This window comes from Rhinolophus sinicus, chromosome 12, assembly GCF_057876585.1.
Source record: "Rhinolophus sinicus isolate RSI-liver-muscle chromosome 12, RSI-T2T, whole genome shotgun sequence".
NCBI lineage: Eukaryota > Metazoa > Chordata > Mammalia > Chiroptera > Rhinolophidae > Rhinolophus > Rhinolophus sinicus.
Window position 1 is genome coordinate 12,716,699 of NC_142512.1, and position 25,235 is coordinate 12,741,933.

The 25,235-nt window shown below is 41.7% G+C and overlaps 1 protein-coding gene across 2 annotated transcripts in view; it reads left to right on the forward strand.

Annotated features, from left to right (window-relative positions):
• Positions 1-25,235, forward strand: part of STX8 (syntaxin 8) — a 235,765-nt gene that overhangs the window by 142,893 nt on the left and 67,637 nt on the right. The window lies entirely within an intron of this gene.

Here is a 25,235-nt window from a genome sequence, read left to right on the forward strand (position 1 = left end):
GAGAAGCATCACCTCCCTGCCTGCCTGTGTTTAAATAGAAGTCTAGGACAACACAGGGAGAGAGAACTGGGCAGATAGGGACCCCAGAACCCTGGAGGAAGTGGAGCTCTGAAGGGCCTGCTGCTTCCCTTTTATCACCTGCTCTGCTGTCCCAGTTTTCACCCGTCAGATACCAACCCGCTCTGTACTGTCTGCTCCTGCAGGCGTGTGCTTCCTTCTTCCTGCCAGAAGCAGAGACTCCTTGATTTTGCTTTCCCAACCTTCTCACATCACTTCTGTCCACAGGGTCGTTGTTCTTTGCACCAGGTCCTAAAACTTGGGAGACAAAGAGATATGGGTTCACTGCCACCTCCCTTTCTTATTATCTTTGATTTCAATATAAACTTACCCTTGCTGAACCTTACTTTCCTCAGATGTAAAAAAGTGGACAACCTAGTTATCAAAATTAAATTGTAGAAAGCATGTACAGTGTCTAATGCTGGCCATCTTTCCTGAATTTCCGTATTTCTGTGGGGAGGCCCTAGAGCATAATGGATCGTGGTCTCTAGACTGGCATCCAATCTTCACCACTCACCAGCTGTGTGTCCTTGGCAAAGCCCAAACTTCCCTTTGCCTCAGTTTTCTCATCTTTGAAATGGCAACAAGAGGGTTGTTGTAAGGAATAAATAAATTAATATAGATAAAGATACAATTATGGATGATATTGATATAGGTAATATAGGTGCAGATATAGAGATTAGATACATAGCACTTAGAAGAGTATTTGGCACATAGTAAGCAGTGGGCAAGGAGAATGTTGCCAGTTTTTTACTTTATGGCATTACCTAGTGTTGGTATTTATACCCAAAAAGTTCCATAAAACCTTCTGAACTGAACTCTTAAGTGTTTTATTGTTTTAAAATGGAAGAAATTTAGAGGCTCTCAGATGACTGAAATGCATGTTTTTAAACCTTGGTATCTTAAAATGTTAACCGTCGACTTATCTCATGCCTTATATTTAGTTATATATTAGTTATAAGTATATATATTACTATATATATACACATGTACATATACATATGTATATATATATATATACATATATATATAATCTATAACAATTACATATAGTGACTCAGAAGGGAGAAGTGCAACAGTTTAACAGTGTTAGATACTGAAAGAAGAAATTTCTTTATTCTTTCAATGGAAATACTTTAGAGAGATTTGTTTCTCTGATCCCTTCAGTTTTTTCCTAATATTTACTTAGCAGTTCTATCAGTATCATGGATCAACACCCAAATAACTATGCTTACACCATTTCTGCTGCCGGATACCTTTAAAGGAAAATGTATTGCATTTGTGTTTTGAAAGGGAAATTTGTAATCATGTATGTTTGTTGACAAGCAGTGCTAGTTTTCCCTTATTGATTAAGGTTGAGCCTGTGGCCTCCAAAGCTCTAGGGAGGTCAGAATTATGTTTATGACACCCAGCAATTAACTTCTAAGATGTTCGTTCATCACTATTAAGCCTTTCAACACAAGGCATATTGTGGGATTTACTGAGTAGGCCTGGCAGCCCTTGGCAAAATTAGTCAGACCTTTTATTTTAAAAATTGCTTTATTGTGGTAAAATGTACACACCATAAAATTTCCCATTGTAATTATTTTTAAGTGCTCAACTCAGTGGCACTGAGCACATTTACATTGTGGTGCCACCATCACCACCATCCATCTTCAGAACATTTTCATTAATCCCAAACTAAAACTGTTCCCATTAAACACTAATTCCCCACCCTCCTCCCCCAGCCCCTGTCAATCACCATTGTACTTTCTGTCTCTATAAATTTGACTGCTCTAGGAACCTCATATATGTGGAATTATACAGTATTCATCCTTTTGTATTTGGCTTATTTCACTTAGCATAATGTCTTCAATATGCCTCTGTGTTGGAGCATGTGTCAGAATTACCTTCCTTTTTTAAGGCTGAGTAATATTCCATTGTATGTATACACCATATTTGGTTTGTCCATTTCTGTCAGTGGACTCTTAGGTTGTTTCCATCCTTTGACTATTGTGAATCATGTTACTATGAACATGAGTATACAAGTATTGTTTCAAGTCCCTGCGTTTCTGTGTATATGCCCAGAAGTGGGGTTGCTGTATGAAATGGTGTTTCTTTTTTTTTTGAGGAACCACCCTACTAACCTGACCTTTTGTTTTGCTTCCAGCCTTTAAACTCTTAGGTACTTTCTAGTAGTTTCTTTTTTTATCTGATAGAGCGCTTTTGCTGGCAAGAGTCAGGGATTTCCACAGCCTGAGAGGGGCAGGCAAGCAGGGAGAAAGTTAAGGCTCTGGGCCCACTACAATTGGGAAATGTAATAGGAGACCCCTCCTATTTTATTATTATTATTATTATTATTATTATTATTATTATTATTATTATTAAATTGGGGTCCCAAAGCTATACCCTTAGGATAAAAATGGACCAGAAGTAAGCTTGCCTTTGAGAATTATGGAGAAGACAGGCTTGGCACCGAACAGAATAGTGGCAGAAAAACAAAAGAAAAAAAATTCCAGTTCCTGACAAGTTGTGGTCACAGAAGGGCCCTTGTGTGGATTTGCAACCTGAGTATCCATACTCAGGATGGGCCAGGAAACCTCATACCTGAATTTGGTTTGAAGCACACTTACCTGTGATAGCTCCAGGTGCCTGGCAAAAACAATGAAATGCCTCTCTGGAGAAGGGCCTATTTATCCTAGGTCTCTAGGAATCAACCCAAACTAAATCTTTCAGGGCAATGACCAGCACACAGTCAAAGATAACCTAGGATACATGGAAACAGCACAACATGAACCAGGGCCAGCAACAGACCACAGAAACCAATCTGCACAGACTTGCAGTATTAGAATTATCAGACATGAATGATAAAATCAGTTATTGTTGTATTTAAAGAAAGAAATGACAAGCTTGAAAGTATCTTCAGAGAATAGGAGACTATAAAGAGTAACATAGAAAATTTGGAAAGGAATCAAGTAGAACTTCTAGAAATAAAAAAAATAACAGAAATTCAAAACTCAGTAGACGTATTTGATACCAGCAAAAGAGAATCAACTAGAGAGACAGATCAGAAAAAAAAAAAAAAAAAACCATACCATATTCCCTTTCCATAAATGCTAGCATTCACAAGAGGATATCCAAATGCCATGGAGTTTAAACTATGATCTCAATAAGAAAGGCATTTGAGGGACAGGGGCTTGGTCTAAGAGCCTCAAGAAATATCGTGTTTCCCCAAAAATAAGACCTCGCAGGGCAATCAGCTCTAATGCATCTTTTGGAGCAAAAATTAATGTAAGAACCGGTACTTATATTATATTATATTACATTACATTATATAACATCCGGTCTTATAGTAAAGTAAGACCGAGTCTTATATTAATTTTTGCTTCAAAAGATGCATTAGAGCTGATTGTCCATCGAGGTCTTATTTTTGGAAAAACACAGTAGCAAAGAGTTAATCACCTGCTTTCCCAAATGCAAGGCCAGGTTGATCATTTTACATGTAAACACATACATATACATACATGAAACTGCAAGCAAGGTATGTTTTAACTATTTGGGGGATGGGAATTAAGCAGCTCACTCCAGTGTAACTCGGTGGCTGTTCACATGGCACTCTATTACCGTTTAAGTAAGAGCCCTTGAGTAAGCTGAGGATTGCGGCCAGCACCTCATCATTTTCCTTAGGGGAGCGCAAAAATAGGTTGTGAACCGTGAAATGGGCTTTTGTTTCCCTGTCCTCAGCGTATCTTCCTTGCTGATCTGATCTATCAGTCATAGATGCTTTCGCAGTGGGGACATTTCTAGTTATAAGTACAGACTGGACTGCAAGGGGGCCACACAGAAGGGCCTGGTGATGAATTTGTTTGTTCAGTTGTTAACAAAGGATTCAAGCACCTCTTTGTGAACCTTTCACTCGGGAGCCCAGGCTTTAAAATTTTTACTGAGATCTTCACATGGTTTTCCTCCCTTTTCTCCGCCCACCCCCACCTCAGTAATAGCATCGCGTAGAAAACAATCTTGTTTTCTTCCAGTTTCTAAATGCAAATTAGGTAGATATTTTCTGTTGGTGCCTATATGTATTTTCAGATATGTTACTTGTATTAAAGACATCACATAAGAGCAGGATCTTTGTAATTGCAGTTTAAATATTCAGTGTGCCTAGTTCTCATTAGAATTCAAAATAGAGCCTCGTCTGGGTCTGATGGACGGAGCCAATTGTGAAAGGCCAGACTAAGAATTCTGAATGACTCGGGTTGAGGGACAGTGTTGCTTCTCAGCATATTGACTATTCCATAATGTTGTCTAAGCACATTTATTGTGATTTTTAGCAAGGTTTCAGTGATGTGGTTAGAAATCAGCCCAAGTGACATTGCATTAACACTTTCTCAACCTGGAACCACTGGATTTGCCTTCAGCTCATCGGAAAGTGGTCGTCTGAGAGAGAAGGAGCAGCTCAGTGGTTAAGAGTACAGGACAGCATGGGCGTGGAGTCAGACTGACCTGGGTCACAGTTGGAGCTCTGCCACTACAACCTGGCTTGAGCCACCTGCCCTCTCTAAGTCTCAGCTCCATTCTCTATACAATGAGGGTGACAATTACTAGTACCCGTGGTTATTCTGCAAACTAATGAGAACAAGTTGGGTGGCACAGTGACTGGTTCTAGAGGGTCCCCAATAAAGGCCAGCTATTTTAAAATGTGGATTTAAATTGGTTGCCGAGAGCTGCCTCAATAGATAAGACTCAGAAGCTCTTAGCTCTGTTTGAAACCAGACTTGAAGAGCCTTTAAGGAGAATGGTGGTGACCTGAGTAAGTCGTGCAGGGATATTCTGGAGCTAGGAAGTTAGCACCTTCATTGATGAGAACTGGAGTTGAATTTCAAAAAAATTAATCGAAATTTAGAATTGGCAGCTAAAGCCTGTCACCCGTAGTGAAATTAGTGAGTGCCACGTCCAGTGCATGCCTGGATGGTGGTGGCGGTGCCTTCCTTGGCATAGCACTTACATTTGCTCTTTTGAACCTAATACAACCTAGGTAAGTAGCTGAGTTCTGAGTTGTCTGGTTTACTTAACTGACCTTAGAGACAGTTTAATTGTCTCTAAGGAATTGTTTTTAAAACCCTACCACAAACACAAACAATTAACCTGGAGCAAAAGGATAACCATGCGGGATCTTTTATTTATCTTCTGTTTATCAAGAATATTCTTCCTGGCTATTGTTTCCTTTTCTTCTTTTTCCTTACCCCCCTTTGTTGAGATAATCTAGTTCAGTTCCTCAGCTCCCTTTTTCTTTACATACATATATGTCTGTCTCTACATTGTCGTGTCATCTTTAATTCAGTCTCTGTGGAGAAATGCCCAGTCTTCTGCTAGTGCATGTCTGCCTTCAAAGCCATTTCATCCTCAGCTTCGCGATGCCTCATCCATTCATTCATTCCTTTCTTCTTGCAGGCCAGCGTAGTTACTGGGCATCATCTATGTGGCAGGTATTGGAGCTGAAAGCTACATAAGGCACAGTTCCTGCCCTTGGGGAACTTAGAGCCTAGGAGAGGGACACATGGCACAAATCACTAATGACTGCAGGTGGCACAGGAGGAAAAGGATCCAAGTCAGCCGAGGGGGGTCAGAGGTTTCAAGAGGACATGACACTAGAGCGGTGGTCTGAAGAAATCAGAAGTTAAAGCGCAAAACCCAAATAAGCAGGAAGTGTATGCTATGATCCCATTGAAGAGAGGCAGGGAGGGAAGAAAGGAAGGATAGAGAGAAAGGAGAGACGATACAAAGATCCAATAACTGCCATATAGAAGTGTTTGTCAGAGCACGAGGAGCAGCTGTCGTTGACATTGGTTACTTCAGAGTACTGTGAGGAGGCCAGGTTTGGAGCTGGGTCACGGGAGATTACCAATGTTTTCTTCATGTAGCTTTAGAAATGTTTACTGTAAGCCTGTATTACTTCTGTAATTTAAAAATTAATTACAATGTTAAGGAAAAAAATACCTCTACTCAATATTTTGGTACTTCCAGTCATTTCTTTCCCTACAATTAGTATTTTTACTGCAGTATGATACTATCATATTTTTAAACCCTTCTATTTTTTTTTTAAAACATTTTATTATAAACCTATTTTCCTTTTAGTACCATTGGTGTCTTTCTGTCAAGTGACTGTACTATCATTTACTTCACTACTGCTGTTTGGGGCTGTTAGACTATTTCCACATTTTTCTGTGGAAATAATGCTGTATTGCATTCATAAAGCTTTTTTCCATATTTAGGATGTTTGTCTCTCAGGTATGGTATGAGTGAGGATGCTTCCGGGGCCAGAATCAGACGGGCTCTGGGTGTCTTATAATGACGGGCCGTGATTGGAAGGTTGTTTGAGGTCCAGAGAAGTGACAGGAAGTGGGAGGGCCAGGGGTCAGAGCAGCCGTGACTGGGCAGGGAGAGTGAGGTCAGGAGGCTGAAGCCAGAAGTGCTGAGTGAGGCCATTGCCTCTGACCATACATCTCTGCCTCTCCTGGTCAGAGGAGGAGGCTGAATTGGCCACTCGCTACCATGGGTGGGCAGAGGAGGAATCTGACTGCATTGGCGGCCCAGGTGGGAAGCAACACACTACGTCCTGCCATCATTTCATGTGGTAGGAGTTCTATCAAAATGAAAATGAGGGTTCGCTAGCTCTGAACAGCCAGGGAAAAAACAAAACAAAACAGGTGTATTTCCCGAGTAGATTTATTTAGACCCAGAGCATGAGCAGGGTGAAGCCTTTTGATATATATTACCAAATTACTCTCCAGTAATGTATCAGAGACCATCCCCCATCGGAACTCAGTCGTGACAGGTTCTTGCTAAAATGCAGTGCCTCCCTCACTCTTACCCTCCTTGAATAGCTTCTGGTATTCAAGATGGTTCTTTATGTCAGGAATGGCTCTTCTTTCTTGATTTCTGTGAGATCGTATCACCCCAAGATTTATCCTACCACTCCCGTTGCTGACTCCTTGCCCTTCTTTGTTCTGTGATTTGTTGAATGCCACTGTATGTCAGGCACTGAGGATCGAATGTCAGAGAAGACCTGACGCCTGGCCTCACGGGGCACCAGCGTAACAGGAAAGCAGCAAACACAGGGGAAAGGCTCTCCCCGATGTGGACAGGGCCCTGTGGAAGCCACTAGAGCTCATTGTCGAAAGCTGAATTGAAGTGTAACCATGGCAGGTGGGAGAAAATAGCATTTCAGGCAGTAGGAAACACAGGTTGGAAGGAAGCACTAAGGCAGGTAGCAATACTCGGTTTCTCAAACAGTAGGACTGGCCGGCTGGGATCAAGGTGCCTGCGGAGAGCCGTGGAAAATGAAGCTAGCCGGGTAGGCTGGATCAAGTCAGTGCAGAGCCTTGGGTGCTAATCAGTCTCCCTTTGTCTCTTTCATTATTTTTTCCTCCCTCTTCTATTGAGGATAATACTTAGGGCTCCATCCTCGGTTCTTTTTTTCTTGATACTTTTCCTTTAAGCTACTTCATTCACTCTCCTGAATGGCTTCATGGGCAACGAAAAGCGCTGCATCTCAGACCTGAACTTCACCTGAATCTCCAGGTCTGTGTCTTCATCTGCTGCCAGTCACTTTCTCTTGACTGTCCCCAGCACCCTCTCAATCTGTACACGTTCTTTGTAGGCTCCTTATCTTTACCCCCCAAAATGCGTCCTCTTCCTTGCTTCCTATTTTTTCAGGCTGAACCCTTGTTTCATCCCTTCAAGTGCTTTCAGAGGCCAGACAGGAAACCTTCATGAATGAACTGAGCCGCTGTGATTGTCTCCAGTGGCAAACTAGAGAATAAACAGCAGATTTCTGCCAGTGAGAATGCAACCTAGAATTGCCAGATCATCTGTTTGTTTATTTTTTTAAGAGAAGCCTGAAATCTGGATCTTTAAATACAATCTCCCAATGTTTTCAGCATTGACAATAAATTAACATTTAGAAAAATTCTGTGTGGGCCAAATAACACATGTCGCAACGTACTACATTGGGACCTCTCTTTCATATCTATCTAGTCAGCCCCTAGGCCTGTCTGAGAATAACTCTGAAATCTCTCTCTTCCCTCTTCATTACTTTCTGTTCCTACCACTTTATTTCTGGGTCTGGTCGCATTTACGTAGCCATTAAAAATCATAATGAAGAAGTCTGTATATTGGTACAGAAAAATGTGCATGATTGTAACCTTGATCATATTTATATAAACTGTGTCCCCCTCTTACAGATTAGGTGTCTGAATGTAGCAAATATCTACCCAGCTATCAGGAGTACAAAAATAAATAAAATGAGTCCCTCTCCTTAAGGTACTCTTAGTTTTTAAACGTGCCCTTTTCAATTGATTTTAAACTATTTCCCCTCCTAGACATATCCGCTGTATTTTAGAAAAATGACTTTTCTCCATCATGAAGTCAATAGGTACCAAGTAGTGAAGCTATATAGTTTAAAACTCTTAGGAGACCTGCTTCTGAAATCCAAGAGAATGCGGCGGCACTCTGCTGAATATTGGATTTGCTCACTATTCGTTTCAGAAGCTAAAGTGGACAGCTCGCAGACCTCTCCTTCCCTTGGCACCCTGAAACGCTCCCTGCCTCTTGGGTCCTTAGGTTGCTCATGAAGTTTGTATAACAAACACACATGAGAAGTGTTTGTGGTCAGATATCTTTTATAAGTGACCACATCACTCAGGTCTGCTTTGATTTTGAGTTCTCACTGTGGAAAAAGCCCATTTTTCTGCTAACGGCATTCATTTAGGGAGCAGGAACAGGAGCAGTAAGTTCAAATGTTGATGCTTCGGCTTAATCCAGGCAAAATGAAGCTTTTGAGAGAAGCACAAAATTGGAAAACCTTTATTTAATGGAAGGTGATTGATAGGGGCTGACAGCCTCAGCGCTATCACCATGACCACCTCAGAGGCCTCCACGCTTCTGTAATCTGTTACGAGGCAGTGACTTTTGCTATCATCAAGGGGTCAGAAATGATCACAAGGTAGAATCATTTTGTGATTATTGTTTTGCTTGGTGTGGTTTGGAAAGATAAGATGTGATTTCCAAGAGCAGCTTCTGTTGTTATGGAATAATAATTACCCTGTGCGGGCCTCGGTTGATGTTACTGCTGATGTACGTGTTTGTGTGTGTTTTCTGGTAATGTTTGTTCACCAATAAATTCATCTGCTTTTACTCGGCCCTGTGGGACCAGCAAGTATTGGCTGCGTTTAGAAGGGCCATCAGCTGACCTGGAGCAGAGTGTGTTTTGCGTGCTCCAACCATACTTTACCTCTGATACTTGCCTATTACTTATGGGGGAAGAGCACCCCATCACCGCACAAGATGTTAGGTTGGTGCAAAAGTAATTGCGGTTTTTGCAATTATTTTTAACCTTTTAAACCACAATTACTTTTGCACCAAACTAATATTTTGCTAACCCAACCTAATCCTTCAGGAGCTCACCATTATTACACTCAAGTGCTTCTCATTTGTATATTGATTTTATTTTATATTTGTAAATTGAAATGAAGAATTGGATTCTAGTTGTGACTGAAATTATGCAAGCTAGGTAAGCCTGGGAGGGAAGTCACTTGGTATCTTTTTACATGTAAAATAAATACCTTAGGCTGGATGGTCTTTGAGACTCCATCCAATTCTCTCATCCTCTTTGTATACCCCTTGAAGAGAATTAGCCACTTCCCTCCACCCTACACACACGCAGCGGAAAATCAGATCTGAGCCGGGGTCTAGGCCAGGTCTTTGTCAATCTTCTTTAACAAGGGTGGCCAGCACCAAGTGAGATACTTACAGAGGTAAATCATACCTAACCAGAGACTTTTACCTTACGTGTTAAATATTGCCATGTTGGTTGAAAAAAAATTTTAACAAACATATGTAACTTTTCTCATCATAACAAAACAAGAAAGATAGAAAGGGAAATGTTTTAATGGAAGATATGGAGAAGATTTGGTGGGTTTTAGTATGTGTTCGGATAGCAAAATAAAGGAATGGGATTATTGAGAATAACGCTTAAATTCTGTGTTCAAAAGTAGTTGGTAGAGAGATTCCTTATGCTTTTCTCTCAAGTTGGCATTATAGTTCTGGAGCTATTTTTAGTTACTTTTTTTAAAAAGTGAACAAGTAGGTATTTTTTAATTTTTGAGAAATGTCCTAAAATTTAAGTTTCGGTAGAGACTTTCATGTTTCTCCCTCCTTAAAAATTGTGACTATAAAATGGACATGTAGCTGGTTTTAGGGTTATTAAAGTCACAATTATTCACAAGTGGATTATCTCCTTGTGTATTATCACAATGAAAATTTTAATGTCACATTGCCTCCTTGACTTTTTAGTGTTTAAGAGACCCTCCAGCCCCAGCCCGTCTGTGTGCGCTCAGAGAATGTGATTGTTTTTTTACTCTTAGCTGTGATATCCAACATCACCTACAAGAAATAATAACCACTGGTAAATTGAGTCAAATAGAAACAGGCACAATGAAAGAAGGAGTGGTAACATTTTGAGAAAATATGGTAATTAAACCTGGCTATGTAATTTCTAACTACAGATACAAAGCCTCTCTGGCAGCCACTGTTTTTGTTCTGTCCATGAGTAAACCCTACTCTACTACCGTTCCCCACGCAGCATGCTTTGTAGCGGTGCCCATGTAAAAAGTGGCTCAATTGCAAAGCGATGCTGACAGTCCAGAGAATCTGCCCTTGTAACTTTCTATTGGTCCTCACGACACAGAGGCCCACATCGAACTGCACGTTTGAGTGAAGTAGAAGGGGTTGGGTAGTTTATGGGAATTTGTGGTATTCGGAAAAAAGATCATTCATTCTCCTTTACCAAACCCCTCGGAAATGCAACATTACAAGTCCTGGTATTAACTTTCAAATAACTCGACTGTAGGTGTTACTGCATTAATGAAAGTTTTTGTCAGCTCTAGGGATCCATTAATTGGCTCTAACAGAATATCACTGGTGGCTCGGCTCGGTATCTGTATTTTGGCTCACCATTCCTGTCTGTTTCAGAGCCAGGCAGTAATGACAATTTTCAGTCATTGAACCAGCGTTAAATTCCTTAGAATAATGGGTTTGGGGCTCATTTTACATCACTGTTGTGTTTTCTCTGTCCATGAGTGTGAACGCTGAGATCAATTTCTCCAGATTAGCAGCAGAACGGTCTCTGTATTAGACTGGGTAGCAGTGGTCTGTGACACAGGCCTCCTGCCATGGCAGCCCCTCGGTTCTGTCCTTGTATCTCAGGTGTAACCACTGAGAGCTGGCCACAGGTCGGGCATGTACCTCAGTAGCCTTGGGAAAATAGGTGTCTTCCACATTTGACTGGTGCTTATAGGAGCCCTTCTCCTTCTTTGGCCCTTAGAGGAGTGATTCATTTCAAAATGACTCTTGGATTTCTAAAAAGTCTTATTTTTAAAACATGTCTTATAGAAATGGATCTAAGGTTTTCCTCATGGTGTTGGCATTTGTCTGGTATAACCTCGTACTTATAAACTCACAGAGCTATGGAAATAAAACTGAATATGGTCACTTTTAAAAATGAATAAATACGAGGTTGGACAATTAAGTTTGCAAACTCATCCTACATACCTCTTTGCTGAATATCACTATGGTCACCTTCCAAGCACTCCCCTTGGGAAGCTGTGCACTGACACCAGTGCCTAGTCCACCCTTCAAAGCATTTTTGGAACTTTTTCTGGAATGGCCATCAGAGCTGTCATTGTATTACCCTTGATGTCCTGAATGTCATCAAAATATCTTCCTTTCAATATTTCCTTTATCTTCAGGTAAAGAAAGAAGTCATTGGGAGCCAGATCAGGTGAGTAGGGAGGGTGTTCCAATACAGTTATTTGTTTACTGGCTAAAAACTCCCTCACAGACAGTGCCCTGTGAGCTGGTGCATTGTCGTGATGCAAGAGCCATGAAATGTTGGCAAAAAGTTCAGGTTGTCTAACTTTTTCACACAGCTTTTCAGCACTTCCAAACCGTAAACTTGGTTAAGTGTTTATCCAGTTGGTTCGAATGCATAATGAATAATCCCTCGATATCAAAAAAGTTTAACATCATTGTTGCAACAAGTTCACAAACTTAATTGTCAGATCATATGTGGTCATGGTGGTAGCACAAAATGTGAATGTACTTAATGCCGCTGAACTCCACACTCAAAAATGGTTAATGGTTATGTTATGTGTATTTTGCCACAATACATTTTTTCTAATTAAAAAATGAATGAATACTCAGGGCTCCCCATTCCTTGAAATTGCAGCAAAGTTAGAACAATACAATTTCTAAAATTCCTTGTGCCACACTGTTCCATACAACCATTTTTTATGTGATGCGGTAACAGAATCTTAATAATATCTACATACATAGATTTTCCAAACAAAATAGAAATAGGAACAAAAATGGCTTTAAAAGCTAGAGAATATGTCAAAAATAAATATAAGTGAATTAAGCATTATTGTTGCTCTATCTTATTCTCGCCATTCCTATTTTATTAGTAAAGCATAGTTAACTGAGCACTGATATAGTCATGCATTCAAAATAGTGGGAATTTATTTTTGAAACCTAGAAGGAAAGTTTTGTGCCTGAAATGTGTGATTTGTAGAGAGAGATTTCACTATTCCTATTATCAGTCCTCTGAGATTATACTTTTGACATTGATATAATTTCAAAAACATCTACTCTTTTTAGCGTATTCGTTATATCCTTAACAATAAGAGAGGCCTTCTAGTCCATTTTGCTGCTCTGACTTCCGTTTGTTCATAGATAACGAAGTCTCAAAGAGTTAGAAGCCGTGCCTTTTCGTTTTACTCAGGCAACAGGCAAATCTTATTTGCCACTGAATTTGTTTTATACTTTGTTGCTTAGAAAGGTTAAATTTCCAGTCCTTCAAAACAATAGCTATTTTTTATGACTCAAATTTGCATCTCTTTTGTTTTTTTCAACTCTGCTTCTCTTTCTCTTTTTAAAAGTATATTTTGGACCTGCTTTCCGTGGGTTTTCTCCTTACATAAGTGTTTCTTAAGTTGCATCGTATATTTTTGGCAGCGTGTGATGGCTCCAATCAATTTAATAGTCATAATGTGATTAAGGTTAAATATTCCTCCATCCATACACACACACACACACACACACCTTTATTTCCAATTGCATAAGTAAATTCTAAACATTGGGCAAATTTTTCAGGGGTAAAAAAAAGTCCTTTAGTATGTAAATACTAAATAAACATGTTTCTAACTACTTTGCAGCGTGGGTGGAGACTATGATTGAGACCTAATTTTATGTATAAAGGGAGGGAAAAAAGGAGAACCCACTGGAAGGAGTTTCTTGTCCTATGACTGCGTCTTTTACCCTTACCAAGCTGAACGTAACATAACTTGTTTTTGGCAAATCAGAAGATATAGCTATTTAAAGGCATAGATGGGTTCTTTGGGAAAAGAGAAATAAAAGTACTACAGATTATACCAATAGTAACCCTCAGAATGAACCCAGTTTTATTATCTAAATTTTTCTGTCCAAGGTGACATACAAACTGTGTTTGTCTACACCACTATTTCAAATAAGCCCAATCAAGTGTCTCTGGCATTGTGGAATGCCTGGAAAGCTGTTCAGATTGCAGGTGACGAAAGGTAATAAGGAGCCCTTTGGGGAATTTCTGGTTAGGGATGTGAGGCTCTCTATGCAACCTTTCCTCTCGGGGCTGATGTGTTTATTTTGAGGGTAGTAACTCCCACAGACAGGACTATCTCTTTCCCTCCATGTTATTGTTGAAAGTCAGGCTCACGCTCCTTCGCTCCAGTGAGAAGGTGCTGTCAATAACCCTAAGTGGGGTTCTCTGAGCAAACAGCCCTGTAGCACTAGCAGCCCCAAAGGGCTCACGTTCGTGGGCTGTGCGCTCTGACATCAGCCAATCACTTGGAGCCTTTACACAGCCATCTTGACATTGCATCTCTGGCTCTGGGGTGCTGGGCTGCCCCTCTTGCGTTTTTTCTTTCTTCTCTTTTCTAGTCTTCTTTTTGTTCCTTTTTTCTTCTTTCATGTTTTCTCTTAGTTCCAGTCTTTCTCTCTCCACAGCTCCTCTCTATTCATCATCCCTAAGGTGAGAATATACCTTTTAAAGGCCTCTCTCCTCAGCTTCATTCCCACCTTCTCAGTCAGCATCGATGAAACCTTGCCATCCCCTGGTTTCGTTTGTCTGTCCCAGCCAGTCATTTTCTCCCCTTGATGTGTCACAGAACGTGGATCCATCTGGAAGTGTGTTACAGAACATAGCGGAATATAGGAGGAGTTCAAGAACTGCATTTAAAAAAATGTTATTGAATAATGTGTTTATGATATACTCTCCAACTTGCTTTTTTTTTAAAAGATTTTGTTGAGGAAGGGGGGCAGGCCTTTATTGGGGAACAGTGTGTGCTTCCAGGACTTTTTTTTTCCAGGTCAAATTGTTGTCCTTTCAATCTTCGTTGTGGAGGGTGCCGTTCAGCTTTAAGTTGTCCTTTCAGTCTTAGTTGTGGAGGGCGCAGCTCAGCTCCAGGTCCAGTTGCCGTTGCTAGTTGTAGGTGGCGCAGCCCACCATCCCTTGCGGGACTCGAGGAATTGAACTGGCAACATTGTGGTTGAGAGCCTGTGCTCCAACCAACTGAGCCATCCGGGAGCTCAGCAGCACCTCAGTTCAAGGTGCCGTGTTCAACCTTAGTTGCAGGGGGCAGAGCCCACCATCCCTTGCGGGACTCAAGGAATCGAACCGGCAAACTTGTGGTTGAGAGCCCACTGGCCCATGTGGGAATCGAACAGGCAGCCTTCGGAGTTAGGAGCATGGAGCTCTAACGGCCTGAGCCACCGGGCCGGCCCCTCCAACTTGCTTTTTAAAACTATCTTTTGTATCTGCTTTCTTGCCATTTCCACTGTGTTGAAGGCAGTGAATTAGCACCTGAGTGATGTAGCATGGCTGCATTTTGCAAAACTGAAGACTGAAGCAGCCTTCTCCTAACTCGGTTTCATCTCCTCACTGAAAGGTATTTTTGTTGTTTGTCGTCTTCACAGTATGCAAACCGTTTTTGCATCACTCACACTTTACGGAGGAGGGTCTGTCATGCATTTAGCTACTTACCCAGCTTGGAAATTGGTAGAATATCCTCTTTTATGTAGGACTTCACATTAGGGTATATTTACCATCTTCTAAAGATGTATGACTTTAGGATAAAACAAAGTCAGATTATACTTTTGCAATCATAACGGATCACAATGGATGAGGCACTCTGCCCTTAGCTCTTTCTGTAATGAGGACTTCTAGAGGTTTTTAAAACAATTTTTTTTTATCCTCAGGGAGGCTCTATTCATCAGGGGTCTGTCAGAAAAAAGAGTGACAGTAGTGGGTATTCTATTGAGGAGACTTAATACACAGAACTTGTTACAATACTATTGGAATGACCGAGAGAATAAAAGGGGAGAATGAAGTAATCCGGAGATTAGGAACTGTGTGCAGCAGCCACCACCCGGATCCCAGGAGGAGAAGGGTGCAGCGTGGTGTTTCGGAGCCCAGGAGTATACTCGCTGCTGCACTGCTAGAATTACTCCTCAGCCAGGGCTGGAACCGCCTGGGAGGGGGCTTCTGGGGTGGTGCTGGGACCATGAGGAGATGCCACCCGACCAGAGGAGGGCCTGCCTTGCTGGTTCTAGGACTGCTAAAGAGAGGCACCTGTGGCTGCAGCTGGGCTCACAGACACTTGCAAAGCTACTGCTAGAAGTAGGGGAGGAAAGAGAAGAAGAGCTTCATCCCGCTTCTCGCTTTCTGAACTCTTACCGGTACCTTACAGAAGCAGAACATAACAGGAAGTTGGCTGGCCAGGGAGCCTAGGAAGAAAACTAGCTGGCAGACTCCAAGCCCCAGCATGACAGAGCAGAGTAGAGAAGGGCAGGTATGCAGCTGGGAGACAGGAGGTAATACCTGGCACGTAGGCTCTTCTCATTGGGACCATTGATGTATTCTGTATATATTTCACTGAAAATTATCTGCGGTGTCTTCCCAGCCTTGGATGTTTCTTTCAGAATTAGTAAGTTCTTCAGGGACCCGTTGAACTGGAAAAGGTTTCTGTGTATTCTAAAGGACTGTTCAATTAGAGCCTTCTCAGAGCCAGGCCAGGCAATATGAATTTCAGAACACCCCTAAATATATAGATTGTCATTAACAGAAGAAAGTGTTGTTGTCACATGGAGCTGCTGAAAGGAATGATGCCATTTCTCCTGCTTGGCAAATGGACCTACCACCAGCGTATTAAATAATTGTAGACACGAACAAATAATGCACAACAGTTGGACTTAATGTCTTCCAGTTAGGTGGGCTTACATCCTTTAGTCATTTCCTTTCTATCTTTTTGTGAGAGAAGGTACTATGAGAAATTGTCTTCAAAAAGTGACGAACAGAAAGGCCCATTGGCCACCCTCTGTTTTAAGGAATAGAAGGTAAAATTGAAGAAATCTTCCAGAAATTAGAACCAAAAGAAAAGAGAGGGGATAAAAATTAGAAAGATCAGTCCAAGATCCAAATAATAGCAATATCACAATGAGAAAACAGGAGTAGGAAATTTTCAAAGGAAATAATGCAAGACATTTTCCTAGAACTAAGGGAAAGGAATAACCGTGCTGAACGAGTCTGCTGGGTACCCAGCTTGAAGAAGAGACCATGTCAAGGCACAGCATAATGAAAGTTGAAAACCTCCAGATAAAGAGCAGTTCCTGTAAGCTTCCCAAAGGGACGAAGGAGTCATGGGGTAGTCAAGGGGGAGATGGCATTCGAAGTGTCTGAAATCAGAATGGTACCCAGTATCTCAGCAGTGGAGCATTACAGGAAGCTTCTGGCAGAGGTACTTTCCCGAAATGAAAAGTCACTCTAGAAAGGAGATCTGTGATGCCAGAAACGAGAGAGAGAAGTAAAGAGAACCCCCCGGATAATAGCAGCGAGAAGACCCAGGATACCTTCTGTGCAACAGAACAAGAGAACTGCCATTCCAGACTAGAGCTGGAAGTCAGCAGAGAAACTAGAATGGCTGCCGGCGAGTGTGAGATGTGGCAGGAGGGAATCGAGACGATTGAAAAAGAAAGTCAATTATTAGCTCCAGGAAAACAAGAACTAATACAAAAAGAGGAAACAATTATAATGTGTTGCTTACGAGTGAATATGTACATAGCCATAATAACGTAGACATTAGTTGTTAATACGACCAAAACGTCTAACTTATCTATAGGAAGAGGGAAGAGATGGAGTGTAAGAGAGCTCAATCTAAATCCTGCAATGAAAGAGGAAATGATTATGTAACTTCCACAACTGATCAAATTTAGAAATTATGGTGCTTTGGAGCATATTATTTTAAAATGTGGAGGTTAATGATGGAGTACTTAGAAGGGGAGGCAGAGATTGCTGTTTTTTATTATAAACCGTTTTCTAATTACTTGCCTTTTTATTTATTTTTATTTTTTTGGTTTGTTTTGAAAATATTTTTCTTTTTTTAATTAAATTTATTGGGGCGACAATGGTTAACAAAATTATATAGGTTTCATGTGTGCAATTCTATAATACATCATCTATATACTTGACTTTTTAAATTTGTGCATGAATCATTTTGATAAAATAATTTTCTTTAATGTTGAGGTTTTTAGCTTCCTCGGTTCTGTTTGTCCTGAGGGATAAGCTTCTAAATAGAAGAATCTATTAATTAAAAGAAGACTCTATTAATTAAAACTGTGGAGAGTTTATTTCGTAAAAAAAGAATTCAAATAATTTTTAAATAGATTTCTTTGTGTATCCTTCGTTGGATATATTTACAGGATGATGAACTGCAGAAATCTTGAACTCTACTAAGTAGGTTTGTTTAGTAGAGTAATTCTGAATCTACTTTGTGTGTTAGTAGGAGACAGTGGGTACATATGTTGATGTTTTTTGGAACCAGGGAGATCCAGATAGCGAAAGGGAAAAGTAAGAACAAACTTTATGATGTTAAACTTGAATTAGAAGTATCATTGTGGACTCATGATTTAAAAATAATAAATTTTCTACTTTTATTTGTTTGTTTGTTTGTTTTAGTTTCCTACTTTTAAGAGCTTGAGAAGCAATGATACTTCAGTAGCAGTGAGCACAATTAGCACCCAGATTTTGGTTTCTAAATACTGTTCACCACAAATAGGAACCAAGGCTCCTTGCAGAAACAGCTAATTCCGGGTCTGGGGTAGAGAAATGTAAGTCAAGCTTACAACATCTTCTGTCAGAAATCAAGGAAATAGACGTACAATGATGAGGGCGTATCAAAAGAGCGCAGGAACTGGCTTGCAGGGACTCCCACTGGTCAAATTTAGGGCAATTGGAGCCATAAAAAGGAACATGATGGTAATGATGGTCATAAACACTGAATTTTAAAAATGAGTCAGTGAGTCCCCAGTGATAGTCAAGAAAGGAGGGGGTAAGCATGGGAGAGGGTCTTCTTACAAGCCTAATAAACATAGACGAATGATAAAATTATAAGTTCACCATTTTGCAACCACCAGTATAATTATTTAAGAATCATCAAAAAAATGCTAAACTATTGGGTAAAAGATTGTGGAATAGGATATTCACATTCTCAAATGATCACCCCACAGATTGTTAATTACAAAGGAGGAAAGATATATAAACAAAGCAATCAAGGTTGGTAATCACCAGCAGTATGACAACCGAGCAACTCGTCAGTCTAGAAAGATGGAATTTGAATACAGATAGGAAGTTATTAGATTGTGAGTGGTATAGGTCAGGTACACTTGGATTTTGTTCTCATAGTCTCCAATACTCAAATGTCCAGGACCACTGAAAAGAAATACCACCTGGCACATAGGTAAATCCCTTAAGTTTAGTAGCTTGGAGCCACATACTACCCAGTTGTCAATATTCATTTTGCAAAAGCTCACACACACACACATACACACACACACACACACCATACAGTGGAATATTATCCGACTAGAAAATATAATAAAGTACTGATACATGCTACAATATGGATGAACTTTGAAAAATGTTAACCGAAAGAAGCCAGACCCAAAAGGCCACATATGAATGATTCTATTTATACAAAATGGCTAGAATAGGTAAATCTGTAGAGTAGAGAGAGAAAGCAGATAACTGATTGCCAGGGGCCGGGTGGGAGTGGGGTGGGGGGTTGGAAAGAATAGGAAGAGATTGCTTACTGAATATGAGGCTTCCTTTTGGGGTGATGGAAAGTCCTGGATAAAAATAGTAGTGATGGTTGTACATTGTGACTGTAATTAATGCCAATTAATTTATATATTAAAATGGTAAATTTTATGGTATACGTTTTTTCCTACAATTAAAAAAAGCCATTAAAAGCAAGGACTAATTCTTATAAAAAGCAATTCCTCTAGTATCCTATGATTCCAAGCAGTACAGGCAATTTGGGAGGGCTGGTGTTAAAAACAGTTTTATAGGTTACTAACATAAAGACAATAGGTTATTAAAGTAGAGTAGGATACGTCAGGGGCTCAGCCAACTTTGGAAGCTGCTAAGGAGGAGAGGCACTGCTTTCCGAGTCACTCCTTGTCACTGGCCTAAAACTGGCAAGGATAGAACACTGGCTCTGACCCAGTGCGGCTCTTCCTATGGTGTCGCTATGCCAGCCAGCAAGTTAGAAGTTCTAGGGAGCCTGTTCACATCCTGGCCTCCTGGTTTCTGGGTTTGTTTTCTTTTTCCTAAAATACTTGCTTTGGATCCATGTGAAATCAGCCCTTAGACCTACATAGGCTAGAAGGCCCCCCACTGAGTGTTTGATAAACTTTTTGATAAAGTGTTTGGTTAAGAACAGTGACCAGATGTGGCCAGTGTTAGTGGTTTGTGGTCATCGCTCGCTAAACTTTTTCTTTCCGTGGTGCTTCTCAAAAGCTCTTAATTTTCCCTGACACACCAGAGTGTTGAAGATTGAGGTTAAGTGGGATGGACAGGCAAACTGCTGAAAGATATGTGCTCCTGGAGTAACACGTGGTTGAGTCAAGGAGAGAGATGGGGAGAGCCGGGTAGAAGGAGAAGTGAAAGAAATTTCAGAGATGAAGTAGGATGAGAAGGGGAGAAGAGTAGTACTGACAGGCAAAGAAAGATCCGCTGTTGACAGCGCCTCCTGTGTTCCCCTATGAAATCAGCTTCCTGTACCATGATTCCTTTTCTTGGTCTCAATAGTGAAGGAACCTGCAGTGACTTGTTTCTAGATTTCCTGAATGAATTATAAAATATGAAAAATGTGGATGTTTGGATGAGGCACTTCTATGTCCAGTTCTGTAGCAGGAAACGAGGAAAGGCCCATACCTCAAAATATTTCTACTGCCCACTTCTTTGAAATTTTTTAATTGTGCCATTGAGAGAGTTATTTAGGCCAGGGTCACAAATTCAGATGCCAGTGAGGTAAAGAAAATGAGACCCGCAGACCCGGTACATGGCAGTTGGGAACGGCGAGTGCTCCTATGAACTGAAGGTGTTTGTCCCTCTGGACAGGGGCCTTGCTTTTTGGTCCCTGGAACTGTGGGCCCTGGGCTGACAGATCAGCTGCTGCCTCCTTTAAAGAAAAAGGGGGGGGGAGGGAGGGAGGGAGGGAGGGAGGAAGGAAGGAAGGAAGGAAGGAAGGAAGGAAGGAAGGAAGGAAGGAAGGAAGGAAGGAACAGAAAGGGAAAAACATGATTGTTTGTGAAACTTGCCAATTTTTGAAACATCTGCCCAGGCCAAAACATCACTGCAAACCAGACCTGGCTCCTGGCTGCCAAGTCATGACCAGTGATTTAAGTCAACAAATTACTAATACAGAGGCAGAGGCTGGATATGATGTGTATGAGGTCAGGGGAGGTCAAAGAGTTTGTTATTCACTTTTTAGAGTAACTTAATTTGATTTTTAAAAAAATATCACCAGGAAATCATTCATATTAGGGAAATGGGCACTTGGATGGGGAAATAATTTTATACCATGGAGGCGGGGGGAGATGTGGTCTGGCCTGGATGAAGTGTCACTGTGGGCCAGGGACAGCCCTGCCATGGGACAGGGCTATCTTGGCAGGCTCAGGACAGCAGTGTGAGATCTTAGGGTGCCTTGGCACTGGGCAGAGGACCAGGTGATTGGAGGGGGGCAAAGGAAGGAAGGAAGGAGGGAAGGAAGGAAGGAAGGAAGGAAAGAAGGAAGGAAGGAAAGAAAGAAAGAAGTTTGTATCAAAGGCAGACTGTCTGACTTCCATATTTTGCTTGGGGCCTCTGTCATCATCCAGTCCCTACTTGTCCCATTCCCCCATCCCCATATCGAGCGGGAAGTACCCCCTTTACTTACAGGTGAAACCTCTGAGCAAATGCAAGGCGGAACCCTAGACCTGTGCAGCAAAAATCCTGGGACATGAACAAGGTAGATTAACTTTGCTTCACATATTATTTTTGTATTTTGTAACTCATTTCATTGTACCGTAGTCAGTTCCTATGCTTGGACCTGCTTGTTGCATTACCTGCTCTTTAAAAAGTAATTAAAAAATGGAAATTTTAAAAAGTTAAGGAACACCGGATGAAAATTAACTTGATTTTTTTTAATTAGGCAGGATTAATTAACCTGATGTTTTTCAAAAAAGAATCCAAGCCAAAAGGAAACAGGAGCAGAAGCATGTTTCGCGAGTGCAGAAGTGAGCAGAGCTAGACGTCAGTAGCAGATGGGGAGGATTGCCGGTTGAGTCGTAGCTGGAGCAGTCTGTGAGAAATCTGCAAGCAGACGTCCGCGCCTGCCAGTGTGCGCGCTTCTCTGTTCCCGCCAGGATCTGACTTCACCTTCGCCACCCCTGGTCTGACATCCATCACCACCCTCTGATCTGGTGGCAGAATTTATAGTTCTGAAAAAGTGGAGAGGACATAGAAGGGGGGGATGCATGGGAACCAGTTGTGAAATGATAAATCAAAGCCTCTTTACGGTCTAGGATTGTTTGTGCATCTTTCACATTTGGGTTTTTGATATGAGAGGCTTTGAAAAACAGGAATGTAGCTTAAAGAGTGGGGGTTTGTTTTTTATTATTTTTTTTTTAAGAGACAAAACCATTTCAATGCTCAGTTTGGCTGTTGAAATAGACGTAGCTTTATCATGGCTTCATTGTGGCCGTTTGCACCTAGCAGTAGAGAGGACAGATGTAATTAGCCCCTTTCATCTGATTGTACTGTCTCTGGGTAAACTGAGCCCCATCCATCATGCCAAAGCCTCAGTAAAATCTTGGAGTGGTTGGGTATCCGGGACAACAGTTCGGTTTCTAAGGCTACATATGGAAGAATTAAGTCTCCACTGTTTCTTGAAACAGAGGAGAAACGTTTCTGGTTTGGCGGCACGGATCGTCATCAGCCCTCCACTCTTCTTCCTCAGAAATCTTCTCCATCCCTTGATGCCAGTCATCCTCCCCACTCAGTGCCCCCCTCATGTGCACCCCTCGTCTGCACATCTGTCTCCTGACCACCCTGTCATTTCCTGACACTCAACATGTCTCAGACCAAATTCATCACGTGCAGCTCCCACCCCACTGCCTTAAACACGCATAGCTATACGCCCTTGAAACCAAAGCAAACAGCCAGCCTCTCTCAATCTATGTGTCTGGCATCACCATTCTTCAGCCGCTCAAGCTGGACAATTTTTGTGGGTTTTTTTCATATTTGGGTCCTTTTTCTTCCTCTTCCTTCAGTGCCCTTCTGCTCTCCAGGCGTAGTATTTCTTACACACTCGGTCTCCTCCACCTGCATTTTCCCTGTCACCCTTCTCATGCAGGCTGGGTTGCTGTCACTGTACCTCCCTGAGTGGGCTCCCCAGTGACCCCGTCTCCCGTCTCACTTTCCTCCTGTGCATCCTCGCTATGGCCCCCCACCTGACCGTTCTGAAACACCTCTCTCATTTTGCCAGGTCATTGGTAGTAAACCTCGCAGAGTTCCAGCTTGCTCCCAGAACACAGCTCAGAGTCCTTGGCTCTGGATCTGACACCCTCTGCAGTCTCTCTCCCCTTTGTGTCATCTGCCGCCTTCTTCCTATATCCCTATGGAAACCTTCCACTCCTCCAAACCTCGCTTGTCCATATTTGCTTCTGAGCACTGGCCTCCCCCAGTTGCTGTTCTACTTCCAGCCCTCCTTCAACTCCACTTAAGAGTTGGCTTTTCTTGTGGCTAATGCTCTATGCCAAGCATGTATTATTACTCTTCCAATTTATGAACAATACATGAATATAAATCTCTTTGAGAAAGGAGCCATGCCTTCTCGGTGGTCATCACGGAGCAGCAGAGTCAGGCAGGTGCAGAAACGAGTGAGCCTGGGAGGAGAGGCCGCGAGTCACAGCTCCTTCTCTCAGAAGGGCTCAGCCCCCGGTGACTGCCGCAAGGTCGCCACGTGCGCTCCCTCGACTTTCCAAGGAAATCCAGAGTCTCAATTTCCATAGGAAGTTGCTTAATAATCACACTTTTTCCACATCATACTTTAAAGGTGGTACCTACCAGAGGAACGTAGCCCCTTAAAATGACAGTTTAAAGACTACTTCATATGCAACATGGATATGAAATAGTAATGCATCCAGTGTACAAATATAAAATAGAGTAACAATTCTGCTTTTCAGGCGGGTTTGGGATTTGTAAAAGATTTTCTGGAAAATCATGAATTGAGTGTTGATCCTATGAATTTGGGATTTAAACAAGAGGAGAACAATATGGCAGTGTTTGTCACTCTTTCCTGTGACAGATGAAATCAGTACTATAACATCTCCGTAAATGAATGTAACCAGATGCCTTTAATATCTCCTTGTTATTTTCACTTTACGAAAATGTTCAATGGAACAAAGTTTTAAATGGAATTTAACCAGATTGACATTAAAGGGCAGTTTGTTTAGTGGGGCTATTAAATGTGGGGAGAGTCTGTATGTTGGGGAAAATCACAGCCCTTTCCAGGTTAGATGAATGAGAGAAGGTCACGGGAGGGAGTGAAACAGCTGCCCTCTTTGATAGGCTGAGAAAACAGGAGTACTGGCCTCAGCAGGTGTTCGGAGAATTTCCCCACAGGTGCAGATTCCAAATGAACTATTATTTATTACATTTTGGCTTCTGTGACATAGTCATCTTTCATCCACTCATCACATGTTATTGAGTCCCTTCAGTGACGCCGAACTGTAGGGAGGACCCCAAGCTGCATCGGCCATAGTCCCGCCTGCAAGTTGCTTAAAGTCTAGTGTGAGAAAGAAACATCACAGCCACAGTGATACAAGAGAGAATGTGATTCGTGTTTCTCAGCTCCTAAATGATGGATTCCAAAAGTTAATAGTAATAAGAGGGAGAAGCATCCATGGTGCTTTCAAAGATACATGTCTCTTTAGGTCCTTGTATCACCTCTGTGGGAAAGCTTGATTCCAGTCTTGTCTTATGTCCATGATGAGAGAAACCAGACACATTCCCGGCTCTTACAGAAAAAGCCCTCGCTGAACATAGACTGGTAAACTGAGTACAAGTCCAGAAGGAGGGAGTACTTTTCTACTGTATGTAAGTCAGTTCTTGTAAGTTTTCTTGGTTCATTTTTGGAAGCACCTTGATTTGGTATTTAATCATGGTTGAGTAGAGAGAGGAAGTTAAAACACTTCCATTTATTATCTACCGGAAGAATGGTGTGCAAGGGTTGTAGACGGATCCTAGGATTCATGAGATGCCCCCCCCCCCCATCTCAAGGAGGCTGTGATCTCTGCACCTTGATTCTCTAGCTTTGCTATTCATGAGACCACCTGAAGTGCTTTTTAAAATGCAAACATCTGAGCCCCACATGCAGAGAAACCGGTTCAGGGGGTCTTGGGCCTCATTGTCTACTCAGCACCCTCAGATGATCCTGGGTAGGTGATCCTTGGGAACAACTGTGTTCTTTGAAAAGCTTTGGCCTAGTAGTAGGGAAGGTAAGACATAGATCAGATATAACTGCAGACCGTGATGGGGCCGTTTCTGAGTAGTCCCTCCGCAGTGCTGTAAGTTCAGAGTCAAGAGAGAGTTCATTTCCAGCCTCTGTGACTGGAAGGCTTTTGAGTTGGTGCAGAAAAGATGGGTGGGATTTTGATGGTTTGAAATGAGTAAAGAACTTCAGGCTGAGGGAGTGGAATGGCTGGAGCACTGAAGCCAGGAATGTTCA